The sequence below is a fragment of the Augochlora pura genome, chromosome 10 (genome assembly GCF_028453695.1).
Source record: "Augochlora pura isolate Apur16 chromosome 10, APUR_v2.2.1, whole genome shotgun sequence".
NCBI lineage: Eukaryota > Metazoa > Arthropoda > Insecta > Hymenoptera > Halictidae > Augochlora > Augochlora pura.
This window is the reverse complement of record NC_135781.1, coordinates 27003298-27019094: the sequence shown is the minus strand read 5'-3', so window position 1 is coordinate 27019094 and position 15797 is coordinate 27003298.

Genomic DNA, 15797 nt, shown 5'->3' with positions numbered 1-15797 from the left:
CCCACCATTCTTTATTCAAACAATTCCTAACTTTCCGTATCCAAATTTCACCTTTCCATTATCAGTCAAAGAATATTCGCGCATTCGTAAAATAATAAGCGGCATTAAATTGCAACAATTTCCGTTAAGCCAAGAATTAAAACGAATTACAAGCTTTTCGAATCGATTGATCGAACGGACTGCGGAACCGACTGTTACCTCGGGCGTGTCTAATTTTGATTGAATATTTTCTGATGCGGCTGGGAATAACGGTATTCGGGGACAGTGCCGGCCGTATGAACGACAGGGAACGCAATTAGGCAAACTAGTTTCGATTCGCAGTTACGTTTCGGGAATCCCGATTACCCGATTATCGTAACCCGACATATTCACGAGAACCCGGCGAGCGTAATCGTTAGCCCGACGGATTAAATCTTCGCGGAGTCGACGTGCTACGTCACCGGCAGGAGATTGCGGACTGCGGTCCGCTGGTATTGCACATCTTTCCTGATTACTCGGGCCCTAGTTTATGAACACGTTTCTACCGGCAACCCCCATTTCCATACCGAAAACGGGGATTTTCCTCTTCCCTTCGCTTCTTTCCACTTCGTCTCTTTTTTTCACCGCTATTTCCTCTTGATATCTTTCTCCTTTCCTCTTTTCTCCTCTCTTTCTGTTTTTCTCTCTCACTTTTTGGTCTCACTTTCTGTCTCTCTTTCTGCCTCTCGCTTCGTTTCTCTTTCTGCCTGCGTCTCTCTGTCCCTCTCTCTTGCTCTCTCTTTCTCTCTGCGATTCTCTCTATTTGTCTCTACTCTCCATATCTTTCTCTCTCTCTGTTTGCCTCTCTCTCTCTCTTTCTCTCTCTCTGTCCCTCGCTCTCTTTTTCACTCTCTCCCCGTCTCTCTCTCTCCCTCTTTGTCACTTTTTCTCTCTCTTTCTCCCTCAGTCCGTCTCCCTCTCTCGCTCTCTCTTTCTCACTTCCTGACTCTCTCCTCCTCTCTCACCGTCTCTCTCTCTCTCTATCTCCTTTTCCCTTGCTTTCGATCCTTTTCTTTCTCTTTCCATCTCATTCTCCTCCTCTCTCTCTCTGTGACTCTCCGTTTCTCCTGCTCTCTCTCGCTCTCTCTCTCTCTCGCTCCGTTTGTCTTTCACTTTATCCCCGACCCCCGCGTTCGTCTTTCTCTCTCCGTTTTTTACACGGTTTTTTACCGAGCCGCACGAGCACTTTGTGAAATACGCGCGCGACGTGTCAGGACACTCGAGAGCCATTCTAATTCGTGCCCAAGCGACGTTAACGAGTCCCACCAGTGCGTGGAAAACACCTCGTCCCATTTTATAATGCTACTCCAATTTCGGCAGCGTCTGCCGTGTTTAAAAACTCCGGCCCGGCGATCGGATCGATTCCCCCCTCGTCGATGCACCGGCAGAATCTCTGGCGAACTCTCGTTGCACGCTCGCAGTTTCGGAAACGTGCCGAGTCTCAGGAATTTTCGAATCGATCCGTGCTTGTATCTCTGCTGGAAAACTAAAGATTTGTTGAGGGCGCGATGATCATTTTTCAGGGAGAGATTATTGTGTATAGAGTTTAATAGCAAGAATCCAATGCATTCAGCGAGATGCAGTTTTGAGATATTTCTTAGAATAATTAGAAGTTTATCTTTTAGACTGCTACGATTTTTATGTTTTAGTATTTTTTTAATACTGTGTTCAAGTGTTTAAAAAATTGTTTAAAAAATCTTTGATAAATGAACTAATAACAAAGTTTAATAATAATAATGAATAAAATGAAATTAAAATCGTTTTCTAACCATATTGTACATATCTAATCAATATACTGTGGATCTTTACGCAAAATAAAAATTGTCCATATTAATTGCAAACGACTGAAAACGAATAGAAATTTAATTCTTGCTTTTACAATCTCAACAAGTTAAAAACAATACATAATATCCTATTGAATCTTTCTATAGCTTTCAATTTGGCGTATCCATCATTATTATAAATACGCAAATCGTATCGCGTATCTACTCATACGTCTGAAATAAAAATGTCCAATTAATGGCAGCGCTCCTCGAAAACGTTTAACGCTGGAACGGTCTTTAAACGTATTGAATCACAGCACCAAGAAAGGCCGATTATATAAAATCACTGGTCTGTGAATTTTCGACGCGTTTATAATCAACCGGATTAATCAAAAACCTGCGAAATGCAAAGTTAATTACAGTTCCACTTTGATTCCGTTCGTAACCACCAATCAACGCGCTATTACTCGGGGAAAAAAGAAATATAATTTGTATGACGTGTTCAATTTTCATTTCCCTCTTTATGCATCGAGACGCGAGTTCGCTGAAATTATTGCAGTGTAATTATTCCGTCACCGATGCTTGAAATTCGACTCGATTCTTTCGGGAATCTCGACACGTTCGTTCGCGGCAATAATTTGCATTAAAATTTCACCTCGCGGTGGTATCTGTTTTTCTTTGTCGAACAATAACCGGAAATGTGAAATCTTTGTGCAGCGATATTCCCGGGGTTTCGCAGAATTTTTTAACAGACCGCAATGCGACGATGATTTTATGTTATTGTGTTATTTCAAATTGCATTGTATTTTAATGGTTATTGTATCTTATTTTGTTTTAATGGTTATTGTATCTTATTTTGTTTTAATAGTAATTGTATCTTATTTTATTTCAATAGTAATTATATCTTATTTTATTTCAATAGTAATTATATGTTATTTTATTTTAACAGTAATTATATCTTATTTTATTTTGATTCTATATGTTCTTTAATATTATATTAGAAATAAGTAATAGCTGTTCGTTTAGAATTATTTTCCAGAATTGTCCAGAATTCTCCGAGACTGACAATCGGTTTTTTAAGGAAACAGAGGAAATAGAAACGCACAGGTCTGTCGCGCGGAAGGGGAAAGCGAAAATCGATCGTCGAATATACAAAACGGGCACCGGCAAGACATTCCGGGATCGCGACTCTTGTTTTTCCAGCGGAGTTTCCCCGGCTTCGCTTTACCGCGGTACTTTCGCGCGGACAATCACTTTATAAGATGGAGCGGTTCACGCTGACCGTTAATGGGCTTTCGTTTTGTTCCCGGGCCTGAATGGCTTCCGGGTTCCCTTCTTTTTCGAGGGTCGGCTGCCGTGGGCGGAGGAAACGGGTGCACCGCTCTTTTATTTTAATATGAATCGGTCCCGGTCGCTAAAGTGGCAATTTATTGCACGCGTGGAACGCGGCTGGATTATTCAACGTCCCGGTCAACGCACTGTCACGCGCATTTCAACTTTTCAGCCGTCAGAACGTTCGTCTTTCAAACCTGGAGACTGACTACCTGTCGATCCGTCGACGAAGGAAATATTACGGTGTCCCATAAGTTCTTTCGTTCTTAACACGATAAATCGAGCTTAAACTACAAATATCCTTTATTGATTTCGTATTTAAAAAAAAGAAGGAACTTATGGGATACCATAATGCTTATTATCGGAGTGCGGAGATTTATACAAACGTTCACCGCCATATAATCCATGGAGTATTTATATTTTCTTTCCTAAGTATCTTTTTATTTCTTCTATCCCAAATTTGTGTACGTTTATATTTTACATTTGCTTATTTAATATTTTACATTCTATACATTTTATTTTATATTTAAATTTTACGTTATTATTGTTATCATTATTGCTATTGTTATCACAATACATCGTTTGTTCACTCTAGCATTATTCGCGACATTTTAATAAGCAGAGGATATTTCGTATTCTTTTTCTTTAATTTTGTAAACAGCTCCGAATCATAAATAATTTCAATATTTTTTTTTATCTGTTAAAATCTGTCCCTCAGTAATTTCGCAGCGTCGCACTATGTCATCATTCGTTTTCAATTTTGAAAATCTCATTTATTTCGCTATCGTTGTCGCCTGCTTTAACGGAACGAGCATCTTCATGGGAACTGTTATTTATATAAAGGACTCGTGAGAACTTCAGTTTCGCGATACATCATCATTCGTTTACAAACTAATATTGCTCTTTAAAAACCCCGTCCATTCATTTCACTTCGTTCGCAAATTATACGAATTTATTTCGTCTGCGAATTCGCGAAAAATCATCGCAGAATGTTGGCCTTTCTTTCAAATTAAAGCCTGAAACTTCTACTTTAAGATACCTTTCCTGGATTTCAAGTTCGACGCACCCACGCCCGTGGAACCCCTTAAATGCGTAACCGTGTTTGGCATAATGAAAATTGCTTTGAAAAACCACCCCTTTCTAGAGGACTGACAGATGAGATTGACAAGGGTTACTTAAAGCGCTGTAACTTCGCGAGAAAAAATCGTAGTCGCGTTTACTTTCTTTTAAATTAAAGGGGAAGGATGGAACTGTATTCTAGTATAAGCAGCATCTTCGAAAAAATTGTTCAAAGCTCTGGCGTTTCGTCAAACTCAGTAATTTTCAACGAGGCAAACATGGTGTTATATATGAAGCGTTACAGTGTCAAGGATGAGTATAAAAATGATCAGTATAAAAATCGAGAAACAGTGTCTTAAAATAGAGATTTCAAGCTTTATTTTACAATAAAGATCATCGTTCTACGATGATTTTTCGCAGAGTGATCGTCGCTCAAAGTTGGCCAATTTCTATCGTTTCTAATTATATCGAGCAGTATATCTCGATACAAAATATACGCGCATCAGGACAATTTCAAAGGCACCGACGCGTCATCGAAAATCAGTAGAATGTCTGCTACAGCGTCTTCTCCGTTCGAGTGGTAGCAGACGACAGCTCGGCCGGTCCCCGATTACGCCGTCACCGGCTATCGCTCGCCGGTCCAGTGACATTTAGGGCTCGGAGGATGAGCAACGCGGATCCGAACGAGCACTTCGACCGAGCAGCGAAAAGTGGAGCACACCTTCCCGCCCCCGATATAGGTCGCGCGAAGCACTGGCGGACCTATAAATAGGCTTAAGCACAAAGCACACACAACGCCGGTGTTTCGCGTCTCTGTCGCTCGTTTCTCGCCGCGTTTCTTCTCGACGGAGATCAAAGTTGCGGAGTGGCACTCCGCCGTGTGGATACGTGCTGCTGATCTGAAGGGCTTAAAGCACCGCGCGATGGCGGCGGGGCTCGGGCTGCAACTGCTCGCGCCAGGGCTTTTTCATAAGTGCTGAGGGTGCGAAGCAACCTACCGGCAAAGGAACCCGGTTATCCTTTCACCCGGTGATCACGATGAATCCATCGGGAAACGGTGCTCGCTGCTCGGTGACAAATTGATCTACGGAGGCCAGGATTATGCTCCTCGCCTTTGCCCTCTGTCTGTCTCTCGTTCGTGCGCCAACCCCCCGCATAAGCAAGCTGCAGATTGTGTGCAAGCGGAGCGTAGAAAGATTAAAGGATTATGCAGCTCGGTAGAGACTCTCTTATACGAACGTTTGTCTTTGGTATATTTTGGTGTTCAAATGTTTTGTTATTTCATTATTAACGTTTATGTAATATTTAGGTATATCATCGTTCATGGATAACAGACTGTGTTATATTTAGATATATTATCATTGACGAATAACAGATAAGGACTATATCACATTTAGATATATTATCATTAATGAATAGCATATACAAACGAATTATTAAAAATTTATCTTGATAAAGATTTATCCAAACGAGATTTTGTTCGAGTAAGAAATCACTTGAAGAAGATTCAAAAAAATAATTGAATAAAAATCATAAAATATTATGTAAACGCCTTTTTATAGTTTGTCAATTTATCTTTTTCATATTAACTCATATTAATCATTCGAATAAAGAATTATTTGAATATACAATAGTATCATTAATTACTCGAATATAGAATCATTAATTATATGATTACAAAATCATTAATTTTTCGAGTAAAGAATTATTCAAACATAGAATCATTAATCGTACGAAAAATTATACGAATAATTATTCGAGTAAAGGGTTATTCGAATAAATGGCTAAAATAACGTATCACGAATAAGGAATTACTCGAATCAAATATTCAACTGAAAGGAATTCGGGTAATTATCTTAGATAAATATTTACTCGAAGCTATCCGAATAATACCGAATTCTGGATCAAAGTCGCGTATAATCCAGAACGAGCCGGCAAACATGTCAGCGGTGAAACTCGGCGGACATGTCAGCGAGGAAACTCGGCAGACCTGTGGCTTCAACGCGAGGACACCGGGTCTTAAGGCGAAGGAGGATTTATTCGAAGGAGTCGTTCGCCGGTGGAACTTGCCGGGGATCGAAACCGAGGGAAAGCCCCTCTGATGGCGGTCCCGGGATGGCCTGGGTCGAGTTTGGACGATGCCGGCACAATATAAATATGGATCACCGGGGATCCCCGGCCTGGTAAAAACGACCTACTTTCGGCCCGAAAGTTTACTGGACTACAAACTCGACTCAAGACTGTACTTATCCGACGATGCTGTCTCTCGGTGCTGTGTCCTCGTGTATCTTGCTCCAGTTCAAGCATCATTATATCAATCTCCTGGGTATCGCTATGCAAATAAACTCGCGTTTTACATCGCGCCGGATGTCTCGATAGAAAGGCGGGATATTACAGGGAAATTGCTTCCGAATAAAACGGTCGGACGACGGAGCATTGCGCTTGGAAAATAAAAACGTATGCGGCGAACTGTGGTCCGACCAACGGGACGAGAGAAAGAGAAAGAGAGAGAGAGAGAAGTAGAGTAGATAAGGTAAAGGCACGTGATCGAAGCGAGAATAACTGAGTCGCGTATTACTCGGATCGTTTCCAAGAAATATTTATGTTAGATAATCATCTGAATTTATTTCTTTTAGTCGCATATTTTATTCGAAACATTCATTATTCGTTAGAAATTATTCTGGCCATTTATTCGAATGATTCTAAATTCGAATCATTTCATATTAAAATAATTATTCATTGTATAATCTTTCTTTCAAATAATTTGAATAATCAATGATTTTATATTCCAATAATTCGAACAATTAATGATACTGTATTCGAATAATTCGATTAATTAATGATTCTGCATTCGTATTATTGTAATAAATATTATTCGAACTATTTGAATACAAAAAATATTAAATATTATTCGAAATATTTGAACACAGAATCATTAAATATTATTCAAATTATTCGAATACAGAATCATTGAATATTAGTCAAATTATTCGAATACTGAATCGTTGAATATTATTGAAACTATTCGAATAAAATATTAGTCTAATATAGTAATCATTCGAATAAAGAATAATTCAACTAAATAGTTACAATCTTTATGCTAACAACTCCAAAAATTCTTCGAATAACTTTGTATCCTAATGCGACTAAGAGCTACTGCAACTTCGCATTAAAATATCTTAGAATATTCTTTTAAAGAGCAAAAATCAGACTGTAATTAGAGAATAATAGCACTTTGCTATCATATTCGGTTCTTTTAATAAAAAATCCGAAAAACACCCTTTTCCTCAAAATTGAACGAACCCTGCACTCTCGATTTTCCAGCTGCCATAAATCCGCGTAAAAAAATCCAACAATATTTTTCCTTTTTCCAAAGCTCCAAGGTCAGACCATAATCAGAGAATAATTGCACTTTGGTACCACGTTCGGTTCTTTCGATAAAAACTCCGAAAAAGCCGGGAAGGAACCGAAAAATCCAGCGGGAATTGTTCCTCGTTCGCAATCACTCCGAACAGGTTCGTGAGAAATGGGCAGCGGTCGGTATCGCGAGAGCCCGAAGAAAACTTTGGTTTCTCTTGGATCGCGACAACAGGAGAGAACTCCTCCGCACGCAGATATTTAGCTTATTGGCTTCCGGCTTCTTTATCCGCGGCTACGGCCGGAAAAGTTTCGAGCCCGAGCCGAGTTCCGCGGTAACGGGGATTCGCTGGAATCCCGGCGCGGGTTTTCCTGCTATTTTTCCGTTGTTTACAGGACGCTGGTCCGCCGCTCCACGGTATTCCACGGTAATACCTGTCTGTCAGCGGTAAAGACGGATCGCCTCGGACGGCGCCGCGTTTTCGCGAGCCGGCCGCGCGCGTTCCGCGTGCCCGACAGCCGTCGCCCGCTAAGCAGATATCGTCCGACCGCGAGACGGTTCCGCGGAAATTTTTCGTAAATCATCATCATCCGCTGGCGCGTCCCGATTTATCAACCCGCCCCCCCCCCCCCCCCCGCATAATGGAATCGACAACCGGCTGTTATTTATCGTGCCGCCGCCGTAAAATTGTGTGTCGTTCCAGCCGGAATGGAGGGCTCGCCGCGCGTTATTTACGAGCGTCGGTAATGGGCCGGAAGCATTCCGCCGTTAAAAAATTATCTTCGCGGGGGGGTTCGTTGCACCTTCGGCACTTGCACACTACGGAGCGGACTACCGAGAACCTGCTGCGCCCGAGCCGTACGATGGTTAGCTTCCGCTTTAACCGAGCTGGATTACTCGCGGATTTACATTTGGATTACTGGGGTTACTACTGGATTCGAACCGGCGATGAGGAAATCTAAATGGCGCGGCTGTTTCTGTGGAAATCTGGGATTCGGTGGATGTGTGCCGCTTGTGGTAACGTTGAAGGTTTATAGGAATTCTGGTGGAAATATTCTTAACGCCTTGTGTATCGCGTAAGAAATACACAAGTTTTAATGGATTAGTTCATTCACTCTTGACGTCTACCTTACTATATGGCAATAAAATGATTTCATTACTGTTATACTAGACTGTGAATTTTTTACATTTACGAGAAATCTAATTAAGGAAAAGTATAAAACGGTGGAATTGTTAGAAAATTATAATAATGCGATTACATTTTTTATTTAAAGTTTTATCGTCGCATCAAGTACACTGGTTATCAGCGAAGACTGTAACTATTTGTTAAAGTTAATTGAAAAATAAATTGTGTTTAAAGAGGGGAATGATTCAGTTTGTTGTTAAAGATATTTTGTAAGGTCTCTTTTAGTTGGAATTGATTAATGCTTTATAAACAATATAGTCGTTAATATCATCCAAAGTTCTAATAAAGGTTTATAAAGTTTCCGTTTCTTTCACCTGATGCACAAACTTCTTATTTTCCATAAATATTTATTACACAACGGAGAATACTAAAATATAAATTTTCAACAAATTCAACAATTTCCCCAGTAACGCAATATACCAGTATTTGTACATGAAATCAATGGTAACACATCGAATCGAACGAGAATCGAGAACGGCCTTCCTTGGCGTCTACTAAACTCATTTAATTAAATTTTGTGTTCCCGCAATGTACCAATTCCGGCGCATTACAAGGATGACACTGCCCGGGAACATGATTAATGAATTTCATTATTGCGTTCACATTTTGAATCATTATCAATTTCCGTGCGAGTAAATAATGTGTACGAATCGCGATGCACCCCCCGCCCATAAATTAATGTAATGACGGCAATAATTAGACTGCGGATCCCCGGGCGAGCATACATTTGTATGTAGCAATTTGCGAAAATTATAGTTAAATTACAGCGCAACACCAAAGATCCCGCCAAGCACGCCATCAAACAACAGTGACACCTCTCTCGATCCGGTGTTCGCTGCTGCGATTCAATTAACCCTTAGCACTCGAGTGGCGACACTGCGGCGCCATCAAAATTGTTCTAACACCTTCGAAAATTATTTTTATAGATATCAACAAAGCTTAGTTTGAGATATTTGTTGAAAGTGTAATTGTTATATGAGCCACGAGACTCAATTTCATATGCATAGAATGAATTTTGTTATATATGATAGAAATATTAGAAGCCAGAAAAATTATTTTAATGACTTCGAGTACAAAGGGTTAACCCCTTGCCGTGCTTTAAAGAGTCAGACTCGCGATGAATCAAATTTGATTCTTTTGTCACCAATATTTAATTATTCGAGTAGATGCGTGCACACGATAAATATAAAATTCCTTTCTCCTTTAAGAAATTAGTGCGATCGAAAAAATTGGAATTGCAGCGATTGTAAAGAAAATGGTACGGCAAGGGGTTAACTACCTCGACGACGACTTCTCGAACGTTAGAATCGACAGTCGACGAGCCCCGGCGACTGAAAATCGTTCCCTCCTTCTCTCGATCGAATATCCCGAGTCCTCGTTTCGAATCTTCTCCGCTTCGAAACCAATGTCCGGCGATCACTTCAATATTTTCGATCGGGCAATGCAAATTCCCGCGGACTTATTAACCCGATCTCCTGGAAGGACGTTCGAGGAGGCAGCACGGGGCTATCGAAATGAGATCTTCGGCTAACGAACGTCCCTCCTTCTAGACACGATGGCCCGGTCTCGTCGGGGCCGACGGAAATATGTACGCGAGGACGACGACTTTTCTGTACGCCGGAAGTGCGCCGACTGCTGCTGGGCCGCGCCCGGGCTTATTTATAATTATGTGCCGGACCCGCTATTGATCGTCCTAATTGGATCCACGGTCGAATGCGAGATAATCGAAGCGGCCAATTTAGGATGCCGACTCCGCTCGCCCGTGGCTCGGAATCTCATTAGCGTCGACCGAAGGCTCTCCCGGAAAATAAATCGAAAAAAAATGAGCGGACAAGAGAAACCCGCTCCGATAAGAACTTCTTCCGGATTCTCGACTTTTGTCCTACGACGGCTTCTTCCGCGGTCCGCGAAACTGTTCCGTGATTTGCTGATAGGCGAATCGGTCTTTCGTTGCTACAGTAGCGCGGCATTACAGGCGATTCAATCAATTCCAGTAGAATTAGGAGACATTTATTCGGACACGATTTTGTTACAATAAAAAGTTGTAAAATTGTTATAATAATATAATAATATGACAATATAGTAATATGATAATGTAATAATATATTAATATGACAATGTAGTAATATAGCAATGTAATAATATATTCATATGATAATATAGTAATATAGTAATGTAATAATATAATAATATGACAATATAGTAAAACAGTAATATAATAATACGACACAATAATAATATAGTAATGTAATAATATAACAATACAATAATTATAGAATATTAAATGTTTTCCTCATAATTCACTGACTAATTCCTTCAATATTAATTATTTTCGAATATCATCGAACTATTTCTTCGATTAAAGAAATAGCAATCATTCCAATAAATGACAAAACAATTCCTCAGAAATAATGAATAATGCAAATAAAATATCCGCCTAAAAACAATTCAATCAAACGATTAACTCAGACACAATAATAATTAGAAACAGTACTGAATAACATCGAACTCCGGACTCATACTATTCCCAATGAATTCTCTTGGCAAGAGAGCCCTGGCTGAAGAATTCTTTTAACTTCAGAACGTAGAATTTGTGCAGTAAAAATCTGCGGTGCGCTGGAGCAGTCCGCGACAGCGCTCGAAAGTTAATTATTGCGAGTGGCCGGCGACAGGGTCGGAGGGGGGAAGAGTTGCGGGAAACAAAAGGGGGGCCGGGAAAACGTGGCCAAGAAGGGAAACTGACCGGAAGAAAATTCGCCGGGGATTAAAAAGGGGGACCGAGGAGAGAGAGAGAGAGAGAGAGAGAGAGAGAGAGAGAGAGGGTGTTTCCTTGTTTCGGCGCGCGCAAGCCCGCGGATAATTATTTCGCCGAGGTTTTCCTGCGCGGCGGTTACGAAGAACCGAGTCCTCGGCACGCCGGAATTCCAAGGAAGATATTAGGCAACGTTTTCCCCACGAGATTTATGGAACGGAATGCTTCAACACGCAACGGGCTTCCCGGATATGAAATGCAAGCTGGCATTAGCCCAAATTGCTGAATGTCTAAAGACACGCCGAATCCTTATTATTTACTGGCCTCGCCGCCGATGTGCCAGCTACCGTGTTCTCTACCGTCTCGCCCTTCGCAACCAGCGATGCCTCGAGACGCACGCGAATTTTCACGGGTCCGCAGTCACCGGCGCGATATACACGTTTGCACATTTTTCGGGACATAAATCTCCCCGTTCGAAAGGGCAGCGAAATCTCTGGCAACGGCGGATTTGGGTTGCGTTTTCGAAACGAGTTTCCCCGAAATGCTGCCGCGTCGAGGGAAAGATGCTGACTATTCCCGGCGGAGGGGTCTTCGGGTAACGTTTTGCTAGATAGTTGACTATTAGTTACGCTGTATAAAGCAATTTAAATTTTCTTGTTGACCAGTCATGTTGCATTTGCAAGGATAGGATTAACTTCGATATATAATCGAGAATTCGTATAATAAGTAATTTGTACAGTTACTTACAATAGTGATCGTAGTATATAGTAATTGACAATTAAAATTGTCACAGTAGTTATAATCCACTACATATGGTACTCCAATGATTTTATTGTTCCGATAATTTTATTTAAAAAGTATTCAGTCCATACTGCGAATAGAAACTATACAAAACTGTGCAAGTATTTGATAAATTTAAAAATTTCGTTGTACTATTCTTGACTCACTAAAATTATTAAAAGGAAAAATTAACTTTCATTTCACTTCTATTTCTCGTCTCGGCAATTTCGTATTTTTCCTCAAGACCAGCCGTGTAATTATAAATATAGCAAACTAGGATAAGTTAAATGATCTTTCACATTTCGATTTATACAATTTTCCTCAGAGTTGATTACTTAATGAAACGTTTACCAAATGAATTTATTTAAAACCAAGTGAAACGTCGAGACTGCACGTACACTAGATTAAAATATATTACCGCATAAAGCTCACTCGATAAAACTGCATTATTCGCGAGCTTTACATTTTAGCACCGTCGATGTCTGAAAAGATTTCCACCGGAATAGAACCCGCAGAATTCTAAGAGATCTGGAAAGCGCATTAACTGTAAGTTTGCAACAGGAACAATCGCGATCTACCGCGGGCTCGCGCCGCGAGATAGAGGATTTTTAAGAAGCCCTCGCCGAGAGCTGGTCGACGGGTTTTGCAATTTCTAAAAACGACCCCGTCTTCATTGATTCGGCGCGAGGTCGAATCCGCGCGGGCCGTTGTCCGGGGCCGAGTGTTTCGCTGCAGATAAGTGACAGAGGCGGCGGCTGGGTCGGGTTCCAGCAGCGAAGCGAGCAACGATACGATTGCACCGGTGCTGTGCGCGGCGACCGCTGCCGAAACCGAGCCCTGGAAGCGGCGGGTCCGTCTAATCGGATGCGTTCCACGCGCGCGGCACCAGCGTCGAGTGCATTTCCGGCCGCCAGTAGTGGACTCCGGGCTGCAACGACAGCCGCGCGATGCAACGGGGCTGCAGCGCGCGCACGTGCGTGGAATAATGGCAGCAATTAGCGCTGCGCCTCACGAGAAACTACTCGGCACATACGACCGCGCTGTTATCGCTTTCCAAAGTAATCTATTTCGCTCGCGAATCGTTCACTTAGCTTTACGATTCTATAAACACGTCGCAGCGAGGCGAGACTTTTGCAACAGAATGAAGAATAATTCATTATTTTATTATGTAAATTTCGTAATTCTAGAAATAAAAATCCGTCCCGTTCTAGTAAAATGCAAGGGAATTGAAAATTCGGATGTTCGTGCTTCATGGTGTTTGATGTAATTAAATGACGATCGGACTGTACTTGTTATGAAATTGACAACTTTAACCCTTTGCACTTCGTTTCTTCTGACAGATGAATATGAGATGGAAGACGTCAAATCACTTATTATTGTAAAATATACAGCAATCAGCCTGAAATGCATGTTAGGCAATACTTTAAAATTGATCATACTGTAGAAAATTATAAGAAACAAAATGTCGATTTGCAAATATTCCTCGATGTGTATAAATTCATATAAATCGAAATTATACTTATGAAACTTTATATTATATAGTATACGTTTGGAACAAAGTAAGATACTATAATAAGTGCTGGTAAGTAACATCCATGATGACACGGTGTGCAAAGGGTTGAAGAAGAGAAAGAGTGAAAGAATAGAAGATTGTTCGTGGAAATTAAATTAAATTTTTTAAAAATTTAAAATGGCCGTAAATTTCCATTTAATAAAAAGTGGTTGAAAGCAGAACTGGAGAACAATATTTCATCGTCTAATTTTCAAGAATGAAATGCCTGTTGTGCTTTACAGATTGTTTGGATCAAGAACTCCGGCGTCGATGTCTGTTATCGATTTAGTAAAAATAAATTTCATCCAGACGATTTATTTATCCGCGCTCTTCCATGTCGGACGCCGAGCACCATGCACTCGATACACCGGCGAAGAAATTAATTTTTCAATCTGGACGAATCAACACGTCAGCCACGTGTTACGTCGAACGAAAACGTCATCCTTTCGCGTCGCTGCAACGCCAGCGGCGTTCTTTTACGTGTACCGCATACACTTTTCCAGCAGATCCTCTCTCTCTCTCTCTCTCTATCTTTCTATCTTTTCGACTATCCGTGGGCTCTTTGTCCCTACCACGTAGGTTTCAGGTTTCAAAGCTTTCGGCGATGGTTATATTCGAAGATGTATTTTTTAGCTTTATTGACGGCCCGGGAAAGGGGTTGCTTGTTTGAACGGGGGAATGGGGGGTGCCGCTTCGACAGAGAAAGGAAAATATAGTGGAAATAACAATGGTGTGCTTCGAACAATGGGTCACGTTTCCGTGCTGCTTCTCGCTGCACCTACGGCTTACACGATGCTCTTTGATTACACGCTTTAACCGTAAGCGCGTTTACTCGGGAACATTCCGCGACAAACGCCTCTTAATTAAACTGCGAGATTATTTGATTCCCGTAGAAATCGTTCGCAAACGACTGTGCTAGTCTACGCGTTGCGATCGCAGTCGATGCGAAGTGGAATTGAACGAAAGCGTGACACATTACGAAACACATTAAAAAGGTATAAATGCCTTTTTAAAGAACGTGATTTTCTTAAATTTCATTTTATAATCTACAAAATTTTTCTATAAAATTCTAAAAATCCTCCTCATATAATTATTATCAGAATCTTATTGTCGGTTTTGTAAATATTAAATATATAACAAATTACAAAAGTATAAATGCCTTTTCAAAGAATGTGGTTTTCTTGAATTTCATTATATATTCCAAAAAATCTGTCTATTAAATTCTAAAAATCCTTCTTATGTAATCATCATCAAAAGCTTATTGTTAGTTTCGCAAATATTAAATGTATTTTTAAGAATCGAATTTTTCAAAATTTACTTATTTGTTCCATTAGACAAGAATAAAGCTCGATTAAAACAAGAAGAAATTAAAAGAATATTTTTGCTTGTTAACTTGTTCCTTTTTATTTTTAGTTAATCCCTTATAACGTATCCCTTATATCCCTTGTATCCCTTATACGTATAATTGTATTATTAGAATATATCTAGCATTTTTGCCATAGAATATTAGTGTTCCTATATCAATATCATCCACCGTATCGTAAAATGATATTCAATTCATCCAAGCATTTCTATATCATCGCATTCAATTCGATCATCGCGCAGCAAATCAGCGACGCATTCCTCCCAAATATCTCCGTTTGATTTCGTTAAATATTTGAATGAACACGCTGACGATATTATTGAATTAGTTATTAGCGCGTCGAACAGATTCATACCCAATATCATATCTCCGATTTGTCGCGAGCTGCCAATACGCGTCCCCGCGTCGAACGCGATAGACAGTTGGCGTTCGCAGCGGCGCGTCGGCTCGCAAATTTGTAAAAAAATCGGAAATTTGTAAAATCGGATTCGATCGATAACGGATACAAATTTGCAGCTTTTCGGGAACGGGACACGGGGGGGGGGGGGGGGGCGAACGATGGGAGAGAGAGGACAGCGGCGTTCCGATGCCGCGCCGGGACTGCGACGATGTAACCGCGGTCGCTGTCGATCGC